Source organism: Schistocerca gregaria, chromosome 4 (genome assembly GCF_023897955.1).
Source record: "Schistocerca gregaria isolate iqSchGreg1 chromosome 4, iqSchGreg1.2, whole genome shotgun sequence".
In the NCBI taxonomy this organism is placed as follows: domain Eukaryota; kingdom Metazoa; phylum Arthropoda; class Insecta; order Orthoptera; family Acrididae; genus Schistocerca; species Schistocerca gregaria.
This window is the reverse complement of record NC_064923.1, coordinates 281,651,385-281,666,618: the sequence shown is the minus strand read 5'-3', so window position 1 is coordinate 281,666,618 and position 15,234 is coordinate 281,651,385. Positions and strand designations below refer to the sequence as shown.

General features: G+C 45.1%; 1 protein-coding gene across 3 annotated transcripts in view; it reads right to left on the bottom strand.

The window, feature by feature from the left end:
- The window catches only part of LOC126365851 (transient receptor potential cation channel trpm), a 1,785,347-nt gene that overhangs the window by 1,684,663 nt on the left and 85,450 nt on the right, over window positions 1–15,234 (bottom strand). The window lies entirely within an intron of this gene.

The following is a 15,234-nucleotide window of genomic DNA, read 5'->3' as shown; positions in this document are numbered from 1 at the left end:
GTAATGCGCAAACATTTCGTGCACATGACCCTTCGTTGCTCTTTGTGGTCTCTTGTGACGCTACGAAGAATCCAGTGGGCACACGCCTTTGAGTGTCTCAACTGGAGGACGAGTGTGTAGTGTGTCAGCACTATCATCAGAGACTTCCAACTCAGCAGCAATGTGTATGTTTGCGATCCGTCGATCATTCCGAATGAGAGTGTCCTCACGTTCTAACTTTGCAGGAGTCACTGCTGCGTACTGCATTAGCAACTTTACAGGCTATGTCGTATGGTACATGTAGATTTGCTAATAAAGTGATCACGGTTAATGTGGATCCTACGCGATTTGCGCGATATTATGATGATGACAAATGCCTCGCCCAACGACTCACCGTGTTTCTGTTCATTGCTAGATTTCCACAGAAATTCTGCAAGCACCTATAAATATCTGCGATGCTCTGGTTTTTTGTCCCCACTAGCAAGGCACCTGGCTACGATGGCATTCAAAACCGTGTCCTCCAGGAGTTCAAGGACAAAGCTGTAGACTAACTAACACACATCACGAATGCCATACTCAAGCACCAACACTTCCCCGCCTTTTGGAAGAGGGCCAAGGTCCTGATGTTCAGGACGCCGGGGAAAGACCACTCCCTCCCACAAAATTACCGACCCATCAGTCTGCTGAGCGCACTCAGCAAGATCGTTGAGAAGGTAATGTTGAAACGACTCAACAGGCACTGCATCACAAACGACACCCTGAGATCGGAGCAATTCGGTTTCAGGAATCACCACTCGACAACACAACAACTCCTCCGCGTCGTCGAATACATCACACACGGATACAACATGAACAAAGCAACTGGTGCGGTGTTCCTGGACATCGAAAAGGCTTTCGAACGTCTATGGCACAACGACCTAATACGCAAACTAAGCGACGCAGGGTACCCCGACGGGCTCGTACGTCTCATACACTCATATCTCACGGACAGGAGTTTCAACACCGACGTGCAGGGCAAACAATCGACACGACATGGTATACAGGCAGGAGTACCCCAGGGAACTATCCTAGGGCCCTTACTGTTTAACCTCTACATTAACGACCTTCCAGCTACACATAACACGACGGTAGCAATCTACGCGGATGACACTGCCATCCTGGCGCAAGATTGGAAGCCGTGTAACATTAACTCACGACTACAGACTGCACTCAGAACGGCGGAGCCTTGGCTGGTGAAATGGCGTGTTAGAGTAAACGTCAACAAGTGCGAGGCCGTCCTGTTCAATAGAAGACAGAAGCAACTGCGCAAACATCAGCACTGCAACCCAATAACACTACACACACGCCCAATACGTTTCCGCGAGTTCAAATACCTCGGTGTCTGGCTAGACAGGAAACTACTCTGGGCGGACCACATTCAACAAATGACCAACAAAGCTAACGCGAGGCTCAAACAACTCTACCCTATACTTAACAGGCGTAGCACACTGAACAGGAGGGTGTCTAGGTCCATGTACATGACACTTATTAGACCCCTGATGACGCACGCAGCCCCTGTCTGGTGATACGCTGCGCCAACTCGCCTGCGCCGTCTGCAGCTCATACAGAACAAAGTACTCAAAATCATAAGCAACTCTCCGCGCTACACACGCATCGCGGACCTTCACCGGGAATACCGGCTAGATACTATCCTGCAGGTATTCCAAAAACTCTCCACACGACTGTACAATAACACGAGACACTCGCGCAACCCGTTTATCCTTTCTCTGGGTAACTACGACCACAACCATAGATGGAAGCATAACACACCAAAGACATTACTGGCTAGGAACTAAACATCTATGGTCCATAGATCGTAACACGACAGTACTGGTGAGCCCCTGCAACACAGTTATTACTGGAAACCCAGATGTGCGAGCAGCCGAAAAACAGGCAACCGCAGGGAAACCATACTGTACACAGCACGCAAACCAGCCACACACACCCCCTCCACCGTCTGTGAGCCTATCTATGACCAATCGCCCACTAATCTACAACGACCTTGAACTGTTGCAGGGACGCAGCAACTGCAGCAAGCGCCGCAACAAGCTCCAACAACGACAAAGGTAACGATGCACGATACCTCGAACTAACACAACCACACCTTGCATGCACTGTCGCAGATAGCAAGCCGCTACTGCTCTTACTACAAGTCCTACTGTCGCAGAGGTTTTTTTCCCTTGGCTCTTGCCTTGGCACTTTTTTTCCTCTGCCCTTAAAACCGCTACCCTTCAATCGTTTTCGACCATTTCTATCTCCTGATGGACCATGTTAATGAGTAAACTTACCCAGACGCATGGACAACATCACAGCCCGCATCCTGTGACGCCTGATTCAAAAACTAACATGTTTACGGAGGTGACAGTAGAACTTTTGGTTTGGTCACCACGTTGGTGTGGGCGTGGAGGGGCCCCATCCTGTTTTGTTCTTGGTTTCCTTTCAAAAGAAAGTCAGTGACAGCTGTCTGCTTGGAAAGCACCTCCGTTACTGAAGCCATATTTTAGGCTACGTATAGCGTCGCTATCTATCGGAACTTCATGAACGTATAGGAGGCGAAGGGGAAGTATTTGACGATGTCCTACAATAAATTTCTGAATTTTTTCAGCCGTAATTGGGGGAGAATAAAATGTATGGCATTACTTATTGAAAGCACCTCGTACAATAAATAAGAACGAGTAGACGCAGTTTCTTTGTCAGTCTCTAGAGGCCAAATGAGGAGCTGCTTGAATAAAGAAACATCAGCATCACCGGCATTCGTCTATTGGCACTAAGAACGGCAGGAATTGGCGAGATGATGATCCCATGTCCCACTATCATCCCCTAAATGCTTGTAGCCAGTTGTTGGCCAGTCGGAACCGTCGTAATGCATAATCCCTGATTAAACGTAAATACGTTTTCATCCAGACGACCGACCCAAATGTCTTCTTCAGGTGGTGTCATAACTGTTTTTTGTGTACATTTGCTGTCTCAACTTCCGGTGACCGTTTCTCGCTTTGATGCTAATTTGTTTTTCAGGCCCGGGCCACTGCTTTTCCGCGAAATGCTCATTCTTTCGGGGTTCTCCCGCTATGGTATATGAGATGGCCTGTGAGATCTTAATAAACTGAGTGCAGGACCCCAAGCATTGCTTAAAAACTGAAGCGTTTGTCTCCATTTAATCGGCTTCCGACGTTCGACACTCAATTTATCGAGAACTCCTGGCCATCTCAAGCAAAAGAGCTGCACAACGCTGAGAGAACGTAGGTTAATGGAACACCTGTGCTCGCTCTGTAAAACAAATGAGCATCAAAGGGAGTAACAGGAGTCGTTAGTGTAGCTCGGCTGCTAATAGGCCTATTTGGAAGGTCGTGTCCATCGATCACAAATTGGAAACCACAGTGAAAATCCGACAAGCTTTACATACATGTGCTGGACAGTGTCTCTAGTATGTTCGTCGATCGCTTTCAGTTTTGAATGTATAATGAGCACATAAAGATGCCTAGAAGATAGCATGAGTGCTTCTGAGAGACTTCGCCTGATTTCATGCAGCCCACACAATGTAACTGTGATGCATTTCTCCGCCGCGCAATGGCTCAAAATGGCTCTGATCACTATGGGACTTAACATCTATGGTCATCAGTCTCCTAGAACTTAGAACTACTTAATTCTAACTAACCTACGGACATCACACAACACCCAGTCATCACGAGGCAGAGAAAATCCCTAACCCCGCCGGGAATCGAACCCGGGAACCCGGGCGTGGGAAGCGAGAACGCTACCGCACGACCACTAGCTGCGGACGCCGCGAAATGCATTGGCAATGAGAATGCTCCTGCACCGTTTCCGATGGGAAATTATTCACCATACAACCCAGTCTTGTCTCCCTCTGAGTTTCGTCACTGCTAAAATGAACGGCTGGCTATGAAGACAACATTTTGGCACAGCCAACACGCTGCAGAAGCACGGGAAGGTGTCTTCTGTGATATTTTCATTGTGGTTTTCATGTCACGGCCGATCGGAACTTACTTTCCGAAGAGGCCTCGTAATTGTGGCTCGACACCAACAGAACAGGCTATCTGGATTCCAAGCAGTGAGTCTGCGTCACAATACAAGTGGCAGCAGAATCTGATGTGTCGCCTTTATTTGGGGAAAGTCTGCACTCACTTGTTGTCTACTAGATTTAGCTCTCCGGCAGAATGCGCGCGTTTTTCAAAATGTGAACTAGTATTTCAGTTGCACATGAGTCTTCTTCAGATCTCCATGTATCAATTACAAGTTATACCTGAAGTTCATCAGCAAATTTACAGACTATGTTGAATGATGTAGCATGTAAATTAGCTAATGAATTGATCATAGGTCATGTGGCTCTGAACCCACTCACAATTTTAAAAACACATGCGATTCAGACTGTCCATAAAATATAGCGTACCGCTCACAGTAACTGAAGACGACTACTTGGCCTTCGTGTGTAATACGGAATAAACAATATCTGCAAACACATTATTAAGCAACGGCGCCGAGAAAACCTGAGAGATCTTACTATTGCTCTATTTTCATCCAGATGAACCGTTAACAGTCACTCAACGACATACGGATTCTCCTGTCTGGGTTAGGCAGGTGATATCTGGCTGTGTCATGACACCTCGATTTTAGGAAAATCGCTGCTGCTGTCGGAAACAACTTGTTGACGATGAAGTACAAGATTGACTGGGGCGGTTTGTAACAGTGAACAGACAAACCAGTGCTGTCACACATTCGAAAGAAAGAGGAAACTGCACTGTAGAGATAGATAATAATGATGAAACGTGTGCTATGCTCTCCCGAAATGACACGCTATGGATGGTTGGAATAAAATCTGCGTTGTTTGTGTGTTAACTGATAGTTAACAAATGTAGACCACAAACTATTCCGTCTCTGCTAATAAAACATTTGTACACATAGCTCCCCAGAAATAATCATCTTTTAAATGACATCGCTAGTCGGCTTGGAATGGGGCAGAGAGTGCAGAGCAATGGCCTCGTCACAGTTATAACACCGGTTACTGTCATATCACCGAAGTTTAGTATTGCCGCGCTTTGCTAGCACATGGATGGGTGACTGTCGAGCTGTCCAGGTCTGCCCAGGGTGCACTCAGCCCTTGCTGTGAGGCCAGCTGCGGCTCTTACTTCGGAACGAATTTTACCTAGTTCCGAAAAATAAAAGTCCATTGCCGAATGTAATAGGCCCAAAAGTAGGAAACAACTGAAGTCATACTTGCGCTTGTGCGGTTCCTGCAGAAAATTCTTGGGGTAGGGAGGAATGAATATTCCGAATGTAGGCAAACTGTTGAAAAAAAAATGCATGGAGGTGGACCGAAGGATGTGAAACGGAATTCCAGGGTATAAAGGATGTGAATCTCCATTTCTGTTTAGCGTCTGAAAGTTCGGACTAAGGAATAGGTTGTGAGATATTTCAGGAAAAGCTAGTCGATGGGAAAACTAAACACCGTAGTGTGGCATTCTCCAGCCGCATGCTAAATAAGTACGAACGGGGGTACAGCATATCGGAGAAGGAGGTGCTCGCGATCGTGCACGGATTTAAGAAATTTATTCAGAGGACAGAAAAGTGACAGCGTTGTCGGACCGCCAGGCGCTGAGTTGTCTGCAGGACTGCAGCATACTGAACGACCGCTTTATCCGTTGGGCAATGTTCATGTAGCAATTGAAAGACGAGATCCATTACATCAAGGTTACAACAAGTTGTGTTGCCGGTGCTCTGTCCAGATTACCAGTGGGGGCGGAAGACGTTGGAAGGGAGGAGCCGAACGAATTCAAGCTACTGTATATGAAGGCTTTAGCGGAGAGAAAGAAATTCGTGCGCTGTGCAAAGCTATGTGGCAGGCACAAAACTACGATCCTGAGCTGAAGCACATTAAGGTGAATTTCGACAACAAGAGATACGAGAAAGTACCAAACTACACTCCTGGAAATGGAAAAAAGAACACATTGACACCGGTGTCTCAGACCCACCATACTTGCTCCGGACACTGCGAGAGGGCTGTACAAGCAATGATCACACGCACGGCACAGCGGACACACCAGGAACCGCGGTGTTGGCCGTCGAATGGCGCTAGCTGCGCAGCATTTGTGCCCGCCGCCGTCAGTGTCAGCCGGCTTGCCGTGGCATACGGAGCTCCATGACAGTCTTTAACACTGGTAGCATGCCGCGACAGCGTGGACGTAAACCGTATGTGCAGTTGACGGACTTTGAGCGAGGGCATATAGTGGGCATGTGGGAGGCTGGGTGGACGTACCGCCGAATTGCTCAACACGAGGGGCGTGAAGTCTCCACAGTACATCGATGTTGTCGCCAGTGGTCGGCGGAAGGTGCACGTGCCCGTCGACCTGGGACCGGACCGCAGCGACGCACGAATGCACGCCAAGACCGTAGGATCCTACGCAGTGCCGTAGGGGACCGCACCGCCACTTCCCAGCAAATTAGGGACACTGTTGCTCCTGAGGTATCGGCGAGGACCATTCGCAACCGTCTGCATGAAGCTGGGCTACGGTCCCGCATACCGTTAGGCCGTCTTCCGCTCACGCCCCAACATCGTGCAGCCCGCCTCCAGTGGTGTCGCGACAGGCGTGAATGGAGGGACGAATGGAGACGTGTCGTCTTCAGCGATGAGAGTCGCTTCTGCCTTGGTGCCAATGATGGTCGTATGCGTGTTTGGCGCCGTGCAGGTGAGCGCCACAATCAGGACTGCATACGACCGAGGCACACAGGGCCAACACCCGGCATCATGGTGTGGGGAGCGATCTGCTACACTGGCCGTACACATCTGGTGATCGTCGAGGGGACACTGAATAGTGCACGGTACATCCAAACCGTCATCGAACCCATCGTTCTACCATTCCTAGACCGGCAAGGGAACCTGCTGTTCCAACAGGACAATGCACGTCCGCATGTATTCCGTGCCACCCAATGTGCTCTAGAAGGTGTAAGTCAACTACCCTGGGCTGCAAGATCTCCGGATCTGTCCCCCATTGAGCATGTTTGGGACTGGATGAAGCGTCGTCTCACGCGGTCTGCACGTCCAGCACGAACGCTGGTCCAACTGAGGCGCCAGGTGGAAATGGCATGGCACGCCGTTCCACAGGACTACATCCAGCATCTCTACGATCGTCTCCATGGGAGAATAGCAGCCTGCATTGCTGCGAAAGGTGGATATACACTGTACTAGTGCCGACATTGTGCATGCTCTGTTGCCTGTGTCTATGTGCCTGTGGTTCTGTCTGTGTGGTCATGTGATGTATCTGACCCCAGGAATGTGTCAATAAAGTTTCCCCTTCCCGGGACAATGAATTGACGGTGTTCTTATTTCAATTTCCAGGAGTGTATGTTAAGATATACAAGGGAGTGTAACCCCGCGGAAAGTGAAGAGACGGACAAATGGAGCCTGTGTTTTCCCAATAGGTATGCGAAACAGTTAATAAACTACGTCCATTGAAGTCACGGACATTACGGGGCCGAAAAGTGCACCGAAGGCATCGAGGAATACGCCCACTTAAATAACCTGGCCAGACGGGTCCGCACGCAGGTGGCGGCGTGCGACCATTGCCAACGGGTCAAATGCTGCACGACGGCGCAACAGGGGGAAATTCAAAGCATTATACCAACTAAAGTGTGCGAGTTACCAGCTGTTGACAATTTTGGCCAACTACTCACAGGACGCGGCGGCATGAACTCCATCTTTGTAGTGGTGGACGTGTTCTCTAAGTTCATTAAACTGTATCCGATACGGCAAGCGAATACTAAAACTCTGATCGCCAAACTGGAGAAGGATTTCTTCAAGAATATTGTAAAACCAGTAAGTCTGTTTGACAACGGATCGCAGTTTACTTCAAACGATTGGAACACGTTCATGAACGACCAGTGTGTGCAACATATCCGTATATCCGTCTGCCACCCAGCAAGCAACCAGTGTGAACGATATTTGCTGGAAGTAGGACGTTTATGTAGGATGCATGCCAGCAGTCGCCATTCCAAGTGGGTGGAGTGCGTGAGCGCGTTTGAGAACGTACTCAACAGCGTAAAAATAAGCTCAATGAGTTCCTTCCAGTCGGAATTACATTCACTTCAGTGTCAATACGAACATGTCATCGTAATGGGTGACTTGAACATAGACCTGCTAAGAGACTCTCCCTCCGCAATAAACCTAAGAAGATTGTTTAGTTGCAATAGCATGAACATTCTTCCATTACAACCTACACACCATACGGCGCACAGTCATACTCTTATAGACGTGATCGCAACGAAACAGACTGACAAAGTAAGAGATGTTGGTCAATCATCGGCCCCTGGCCTCTCAGCACATGATGTAATATTCCTGGCCTACTCTGTGCAGCCCCCAAGGATCAAATCGCGTTACATAACTTGTAGGAACATGAAACGTATTGACCTTGACGCTCTAACAGCCGATTGCTCAGAAATCTCATGGCATCAAATAATCAGAGAACCTACAATTTACGGCAAAATTAATGAACTTGGTGATAAACTCACTGCCCTCTATGACAAACATGCACCTGTGCGCACAGTCCGTGTAAGAAAATCTCCTGCTCCATGGCTGACAGCTGAATTACGTCAAATGATGACTAATAGGGATGCTGCCCACAGGCGTTTCAAGGCAGATCCGAAACCCGAGCGTTTCGAGGAATATAGAAAGCTACGGAACAGAGTGAAACAATGCATTCGCAATGCCAAAATCAGGCACGCTCGCTCCCTTGTATGCAGCGATCTGACACCCACGACTCTATGGAAGAATCTCCGTAGCTTGGGGGTCGTAAAGGCAAAATCGGAAACTACTTTTCATGTGTCAGCTAACGAATTAAATGAATTCTTCTCTGCACCTCTGAATACCAGCACGGCTGATAATTACCGTCCACAAGAATCCCCAAACAGGATAACTAACAACGATACCTTCCATCTAAAACATGTAACAACAAACACGGCAAGAAAAGCAATAATGAGAATCTCTTCTGATGCAATAGGCAACGACAGTATCGGTATAACCATGATTAAGAATGTTGCCGATATCTTAGTACCTGTCTTAACTGACATATTTAATTTTTCCCTCGTGAACGGAATATACCCCACTGCATGGAAAAGAAGCATAATTCGACCCATCCCTAAGATCGAAAACCCGCAACTGCCTAGTGATTACCGACCAATTAGCATACTGCCTGCTGTTTCCAAAGCACTTGAATATATTGTTCATGACCAAATCATTGAACACTTGCATGAATTCAGTCTATATGACAAATTTCAATCCGGTTTCCGTAAACATCACAGGACAAACACTGCTCTAATTAAAGTAACTGATGACCTGAAATATGCCATCGACAATCGAAAGGCAACAATATTGACGCTACTGGACTTCAGCAAAGCTTTTGACACTGTTAACTTTGACATATTACTCAGAAAAATGCAACAGCTTAATTTCTCTGATAGTGCAATGAGATGGTTTGAAAGCTACTTAAAAGACAGACAGCAATGTGTTGTCTGCGCAAATGAAAAATCTTCCTGGAAACATGTTTCTTTGGGAGTGCCACAAGGATCAGTCTTAGGACCACTTTTGTTTTCTTTATATGTCAACGATATTTCGTCGGTTTTGTCCTCCTGTAAACATCATTTCTATGCCGACGACCTCCTGCTCTACCTAAACGTCAGACCTGAAGACGTAAACACTGCAATCGCTCTGATGAATGATGATCTGTCTTCAGTAGTGACATGGGCGAAAAACCTGGGGCTTAAATTAAATGCAAAAAAAAACGCAAGTAATCTTAATAGCCCATCAGAAATTAATAAGTTCAGATTTCCGCGAACGGCTACTCCTATTCTGCTCGAAGGTACTCCAATACCATATCAGAAAACAGTGAAGAACTTGGGTGTAACTTTGGACGAGCATCTCAACTGGGCGGAGAATACAGTCGCAGTGTGCCGAAAGACGTCTGCCTGTCTCTATGCTCTCAAAAAGTTTCGGAACATATTCCCACAGGACTTGAAACGCCAGCTCGTGCAAGCACTCGTTCTACCGAACCTCCACTATTGTGATGTGATTCAACAAGGCATGAGTAGTGAAAACAAAAGACGGCTAGAGCTAACCATGAATGCCTGTGTGCGTTACACCTGCAACATTCGCCGATATGATCATGTTAGTGCTTCATACTCCGAGCTAGGGTGGCTGCGGCCGGACAAACTGCGTGACTACCACACTCTATGTCTACTTCACCGACTCCTCGTCGCGCAAGCACCCCAGTACCTAGCTTCAGAGATTAAAAACCTGTCATGCCATCATAATCGAAACACGAGGTCACTCTTATCTGGTATCCTAACTGTGCCCACTCACAAAACAAAAACTTTTGCAAACTCCTTCTCAGTTGCCGCTGTCCGCCTCTGGAACAAACTGCCCCTTACCTTGAGGAAAATTCAATCTCCTGTTGCTTTTAAGAAGAAGTTGAAGCATTTCCTTCTATCATCCGCATAAAATTCTCCACAAAATTAATGTGCAAGGCCGATCCTCTCATCTGTCAAATAGCAAAGCTAGCGTCTCCTATCTTGCTCCTGAGATGCCTTCCCCTTCATCTATCTCTATTAGCCACGCAGTCTCCTTTTCCTTTATATTTTCCATAATTATGTTTCATCATGTCTCTCTATTCTTCTCCTCCCTTCACCATGAGTCTCCCTCATACTCCCTGCTGCCAGCACTCCTATCTAAAATCTTTCTCTTCAATAATGTATTTTTCGAGGTGTACCTTTCTAATTGTTTATCTCACTTTTTGTATTAGATGTAGTTTAACGTGCCTACTAAAACATATGACTGTAAAATAAGTAGAATGCCTGGTTAGATGTAAGAGAGGGCCTGATGACCCTAATCTTGCCAGGTTAAATATTTAAATAAATAAATAAATAAATAAATAAATAAATAAATAAAATAAAAAGTGAGGCTACGGGGTACTCACGCTTGGAAGTCATGACCGGGGTGAAACAAAAGTTCCTATTCACAGAAACGGTAGAATTCCCACCGCGAAGAGCTGAATCGGCTGCTGAAAGAGACCAGGCAGTAACAGCCCGCATGAAGAAGTTAGCCGCTGAAAGGAAAAGGCGACACTATTGGCGATACAAAGCGATGAAGTACAAAGTGGGGGACAAAGTGCTCGTACGCATCAAGCGTTCCAGCAAAGTGGACGGACTCATTAAGAAATTACTCGACTTATAATATGGACATTTATTGTGGCAGAGTGCCCTCACCCAAATGCATACCGTTTGAAATACCCTGTCTCAGGAAAACCTTTGGGTCTAAGAAACGTGACGGAATTGAGGCCGTATATAGAGAAAGGGCAGAAATGAATAGCTGCTCTGATTTGTCATTGGTGGTAGTAATTTTGGAGGGATAATTTATATGTTTTACTTGGAGATTCTTTAGAAATTTGTTAGTTTATTGTGGCACTGTACGTGTGCAAGAGGGAAGTTTAGACACTGAGGGTGCTTGGAGGTCAGTGACCTCGTGTGTTTTGGTAAAATATGTATTGATTTATGCTTTGTACAACAGAGGCAAAAAATTTAGCGGTTAATTTAAAGAGTATTAAAATTTTAATTGTATGTGCACACACTTTTTGGTGCACTGAGGTAGGAAGGATATATTAAAGGCATTTAAATAGAACTTGTGGGAATTTGAGTTTACTGTGATTCAGTGGTTTGCCTTGTGACTTTGTTCTTAAAGTATCGTTTCTATGTTAGGGAATTTTTAGCGAGCATCCTGGTTGGTTTGGAAAATGGTTTGTTGACGGGTTTCTATTCTTGGTTTTCGTTGTAGACAGATTTGCACAATAAACGGTCAAATTCGGAATTCAGAGGCGCACACGATCTGTGAGGCACTTGGTCCTAAGACTGATATGAGTTGATCAATACTTCGTCCGCAGCTCGTGGCCGTGCGGTAGCGTTCTCGCTTCCCACGCCCGGGTTCCCGGGTTCGATTCCCGGCGGGGTCAGGGATTCTCTCTGCCTCGTGATGACTGGGTGTTGTGTGATGTCCTTAGGTTAGTTTGGTTTAAGTAGTTCTAAGTTCTAGGGGACTGTTGACCATAGATGATAAGTCCGATAGTGCTCAGAGCCATTTGAACCATTTAGGGTAAACGGCGTGTGACGAGGGCCTCCCCCGGGTAGACCGCTCGCTGGGTCTTTCTACATGACGCCACTGCGGCGACTTGCACGTCGATGGGGATGAAATGATGATTAGGACAACCAGTTCCTGAGCGGAGAAAATCGACCTAGCTGGGAATCGAACCCGGGTCCTTAGGATTGACAGTCAGCCGCGCTGACCACTCAACTACAGGGGGCGGACATCATTTATGGTAGGAAGTGGTATATGAAGCAATTTACGTGAAGAAACTATATTATAAATATGAATATGAATGGAAAAAAGTGTTCAAAAAATGACTCTGAGCAGTATGGGACTTAACATCTATGGTCATCAGTCCCCTAGAACTTAGAACTACTTAAACCTAACTAACCTAAGGACAGCACACAACACCCTGTCATCACGAGCAGTAGTGTCTAGAATAAAAACAGGAGGGAGGCAGGTAGGGTTTAGTTTATCGTTCCGTCGATGAAGAGTTCGTTTGTAATGGAGTACAAACTAGCGTGGAGGAAGTATGGTGAAGGATATCGGCCGTGTCCTCAAAGGGATCATCCCAAAATTTGCCTTAAACGTAGCAGGGAAGAAGCGGAAACCTATATTTAGATGATAGCACGGGAATTTGAACAGCGGCTTTCCAAATGCGAGTCCCTTGTCTTACGACAGCGCTACCGCTCGTAGTTTCGGGATTACAAGTTATCTGAAATTTTATCTGCGGTACAAGATTACACAGGAAAATTATCTCTACTCTGTGCTCGAAGTAACATCAAGTTTGACAAGGTATTTCAAATACTTATGTTTTAGCTCTTTACCGATATTATCGGCTCATTGATGGCTTTGAGTTAGCGTTCACAGCCACTATGAATTTATTAATTGATAAAACCATGATTACGCTGGGCTTGCAAATTTCAGTCAAAAATTAATATTTGCTGACACATTACAACCGGGCAATTTTTTCTTTACAGGGCACTTTTACGTGATAGGGTTATACTTAAGAGCATACATTTCAAAAGTATTTCAGTATTTGGGCTATCATAAAAATTTGCCAAAATTGTACATTGACGAAGATGCTGATTTACCAAGAAACTGATAAATACATCAGTTACTATAAACACACGAAACTGGAAAAAACACCTGTTTCAACGAGTGTGGATGCATACTGCACCATGAAACACAAAGGAGAACATGTAATTCACTGAAATTGGCCAGTCTTAATATGTCAGTAATTTTTAATTTCGATTAAAAAGCTTTTAAATCTCGGTGAAGGGATAATTTTCAGCTGAATACCTCTTTTAGCATGCTGCAGCGTTATTAAACACACAGTGACGTTCGTAGTTACCTCCACTTCGAAAAATGCCATCTCGATAGAATGTAATTATTACGATACGAATACACACTGACGGGAAACTTTCTGGTTGATAACATCTCAGCAGTTTGTGTACCAAGTGACAGTCCATCTTCTACAGACACTCCATGATGAACCATGCATACATGCGGATAACCGAGTAACCGCCAAAATACAGTTCGATAGGGGCCACAATCAAATCGATGTCCACGACGATGAATTCCTTCATTCCTCCTTATGGTATTGACAGCGCCAGCACATCAACAAGCTAGTTCTTTTTGATAAGAAACATGCACGGGTATATTAAGGGTCTGATGACCAGAGAAGAGCGTAGACTGGGAGTGATTTAGAGGTATCCCACATGAAGTACTTTTCTCGGTGAAATTCATCTATAACACGGATACGTGTGTGTGACTGGCATGCACGGAAAATACGGTCGTAACAGGCAAACCGTAATCAGCCTCTCCATCTCACACAACAAAATAAAGAAATATTCCACCTTCTGCTTAGCATAGGAAGAGTGCCTTTGTGAAAGGTCTGTGCAGTATGTTGTTGACGACGAAGAGGTACATTTCTGGTAACTAGGACGCAGGTGGCGTGACACAGAAATGCGTGAAAGGCAGAAGGAGCATATTAGGACAGAATCGTTCCTCCATAAAAATTCTTTAAATTCATTGATCTATGACTGAGGGAATAGTTTGCTGAACTATTTACGTACACAGCAGTGAAGCTTTGACAATAGGGTAACCAGAAATGAGTATATGTGAAGTGGCTCTAAGCACTATGGGACTTAACATATGTGGTCATCAGGCCCCTAGACTTAGAACTACTTAAACCTAACTAACCTAAGGCAGGACTCGAGTCTGCGACAATAGCAGCAGCGCCGTTCTGAACTGAAGCACCTGTGACAGTACGTCACATAAATATTGACAGTTTTACCGGTTGTAAACCGTAGTTAATGTATTTTATGAATATAATTAGTATAAAAGATACAGTTAATGTTCTTGAAAAAACTGATATACAGCGATAATTTAAGAGTAGCATCTTTATTTAATGTCTCTGAAAATAAAAAAAAAATCGAAAGAGACGCGATTGTACGGCCGAGGAGGAAGGACGTTTTTTATGGTACACACACTGTTTTGTTTCGCGATACGGAAGGCACCCTTTGAGCGACAACACATATTTTATGAAAGTTATTCTGTATTATGCTAAAATAAAATAAATATTCTTATCAAAAAATTAATTTCCTTGTAATAGTTGTCACCTCAAATGGTGGTAGTGGCTAATTATTTTTAATAAGCATTTTTCTAGTAATTTGCGCTGTTGGAAGCTAATCTTCCGATACAGCCTCTGGTCACCAATTACGCGCCGAAGTATAATTTATTTTTCAGTGTTAACAGTAACTGTAAATGGGAGAGATTTCGTTGTAAGAACTTTTTTAAATCGCAACAGATAATTAATTTACGTTAAAGTTCATTTTTTTAAATTATACAGATTCCATGAGTTCAGTAAGTTTTATCTTGGCCGCTCCACAGCAACAATCGAAATTATCTCGAGCCTTGCTTTGCAATCAATAAATAGAAATTAACAAAATTACATTCAATTCAGTTAATGTCAACAATAATTAAGTCATCACGCTCAAAAACTAAAGTTGGTACATGAATAACAGCGGCCCTTAAAGAACCCGTTTCATATTTACTTATGCACGTAAGGAAAA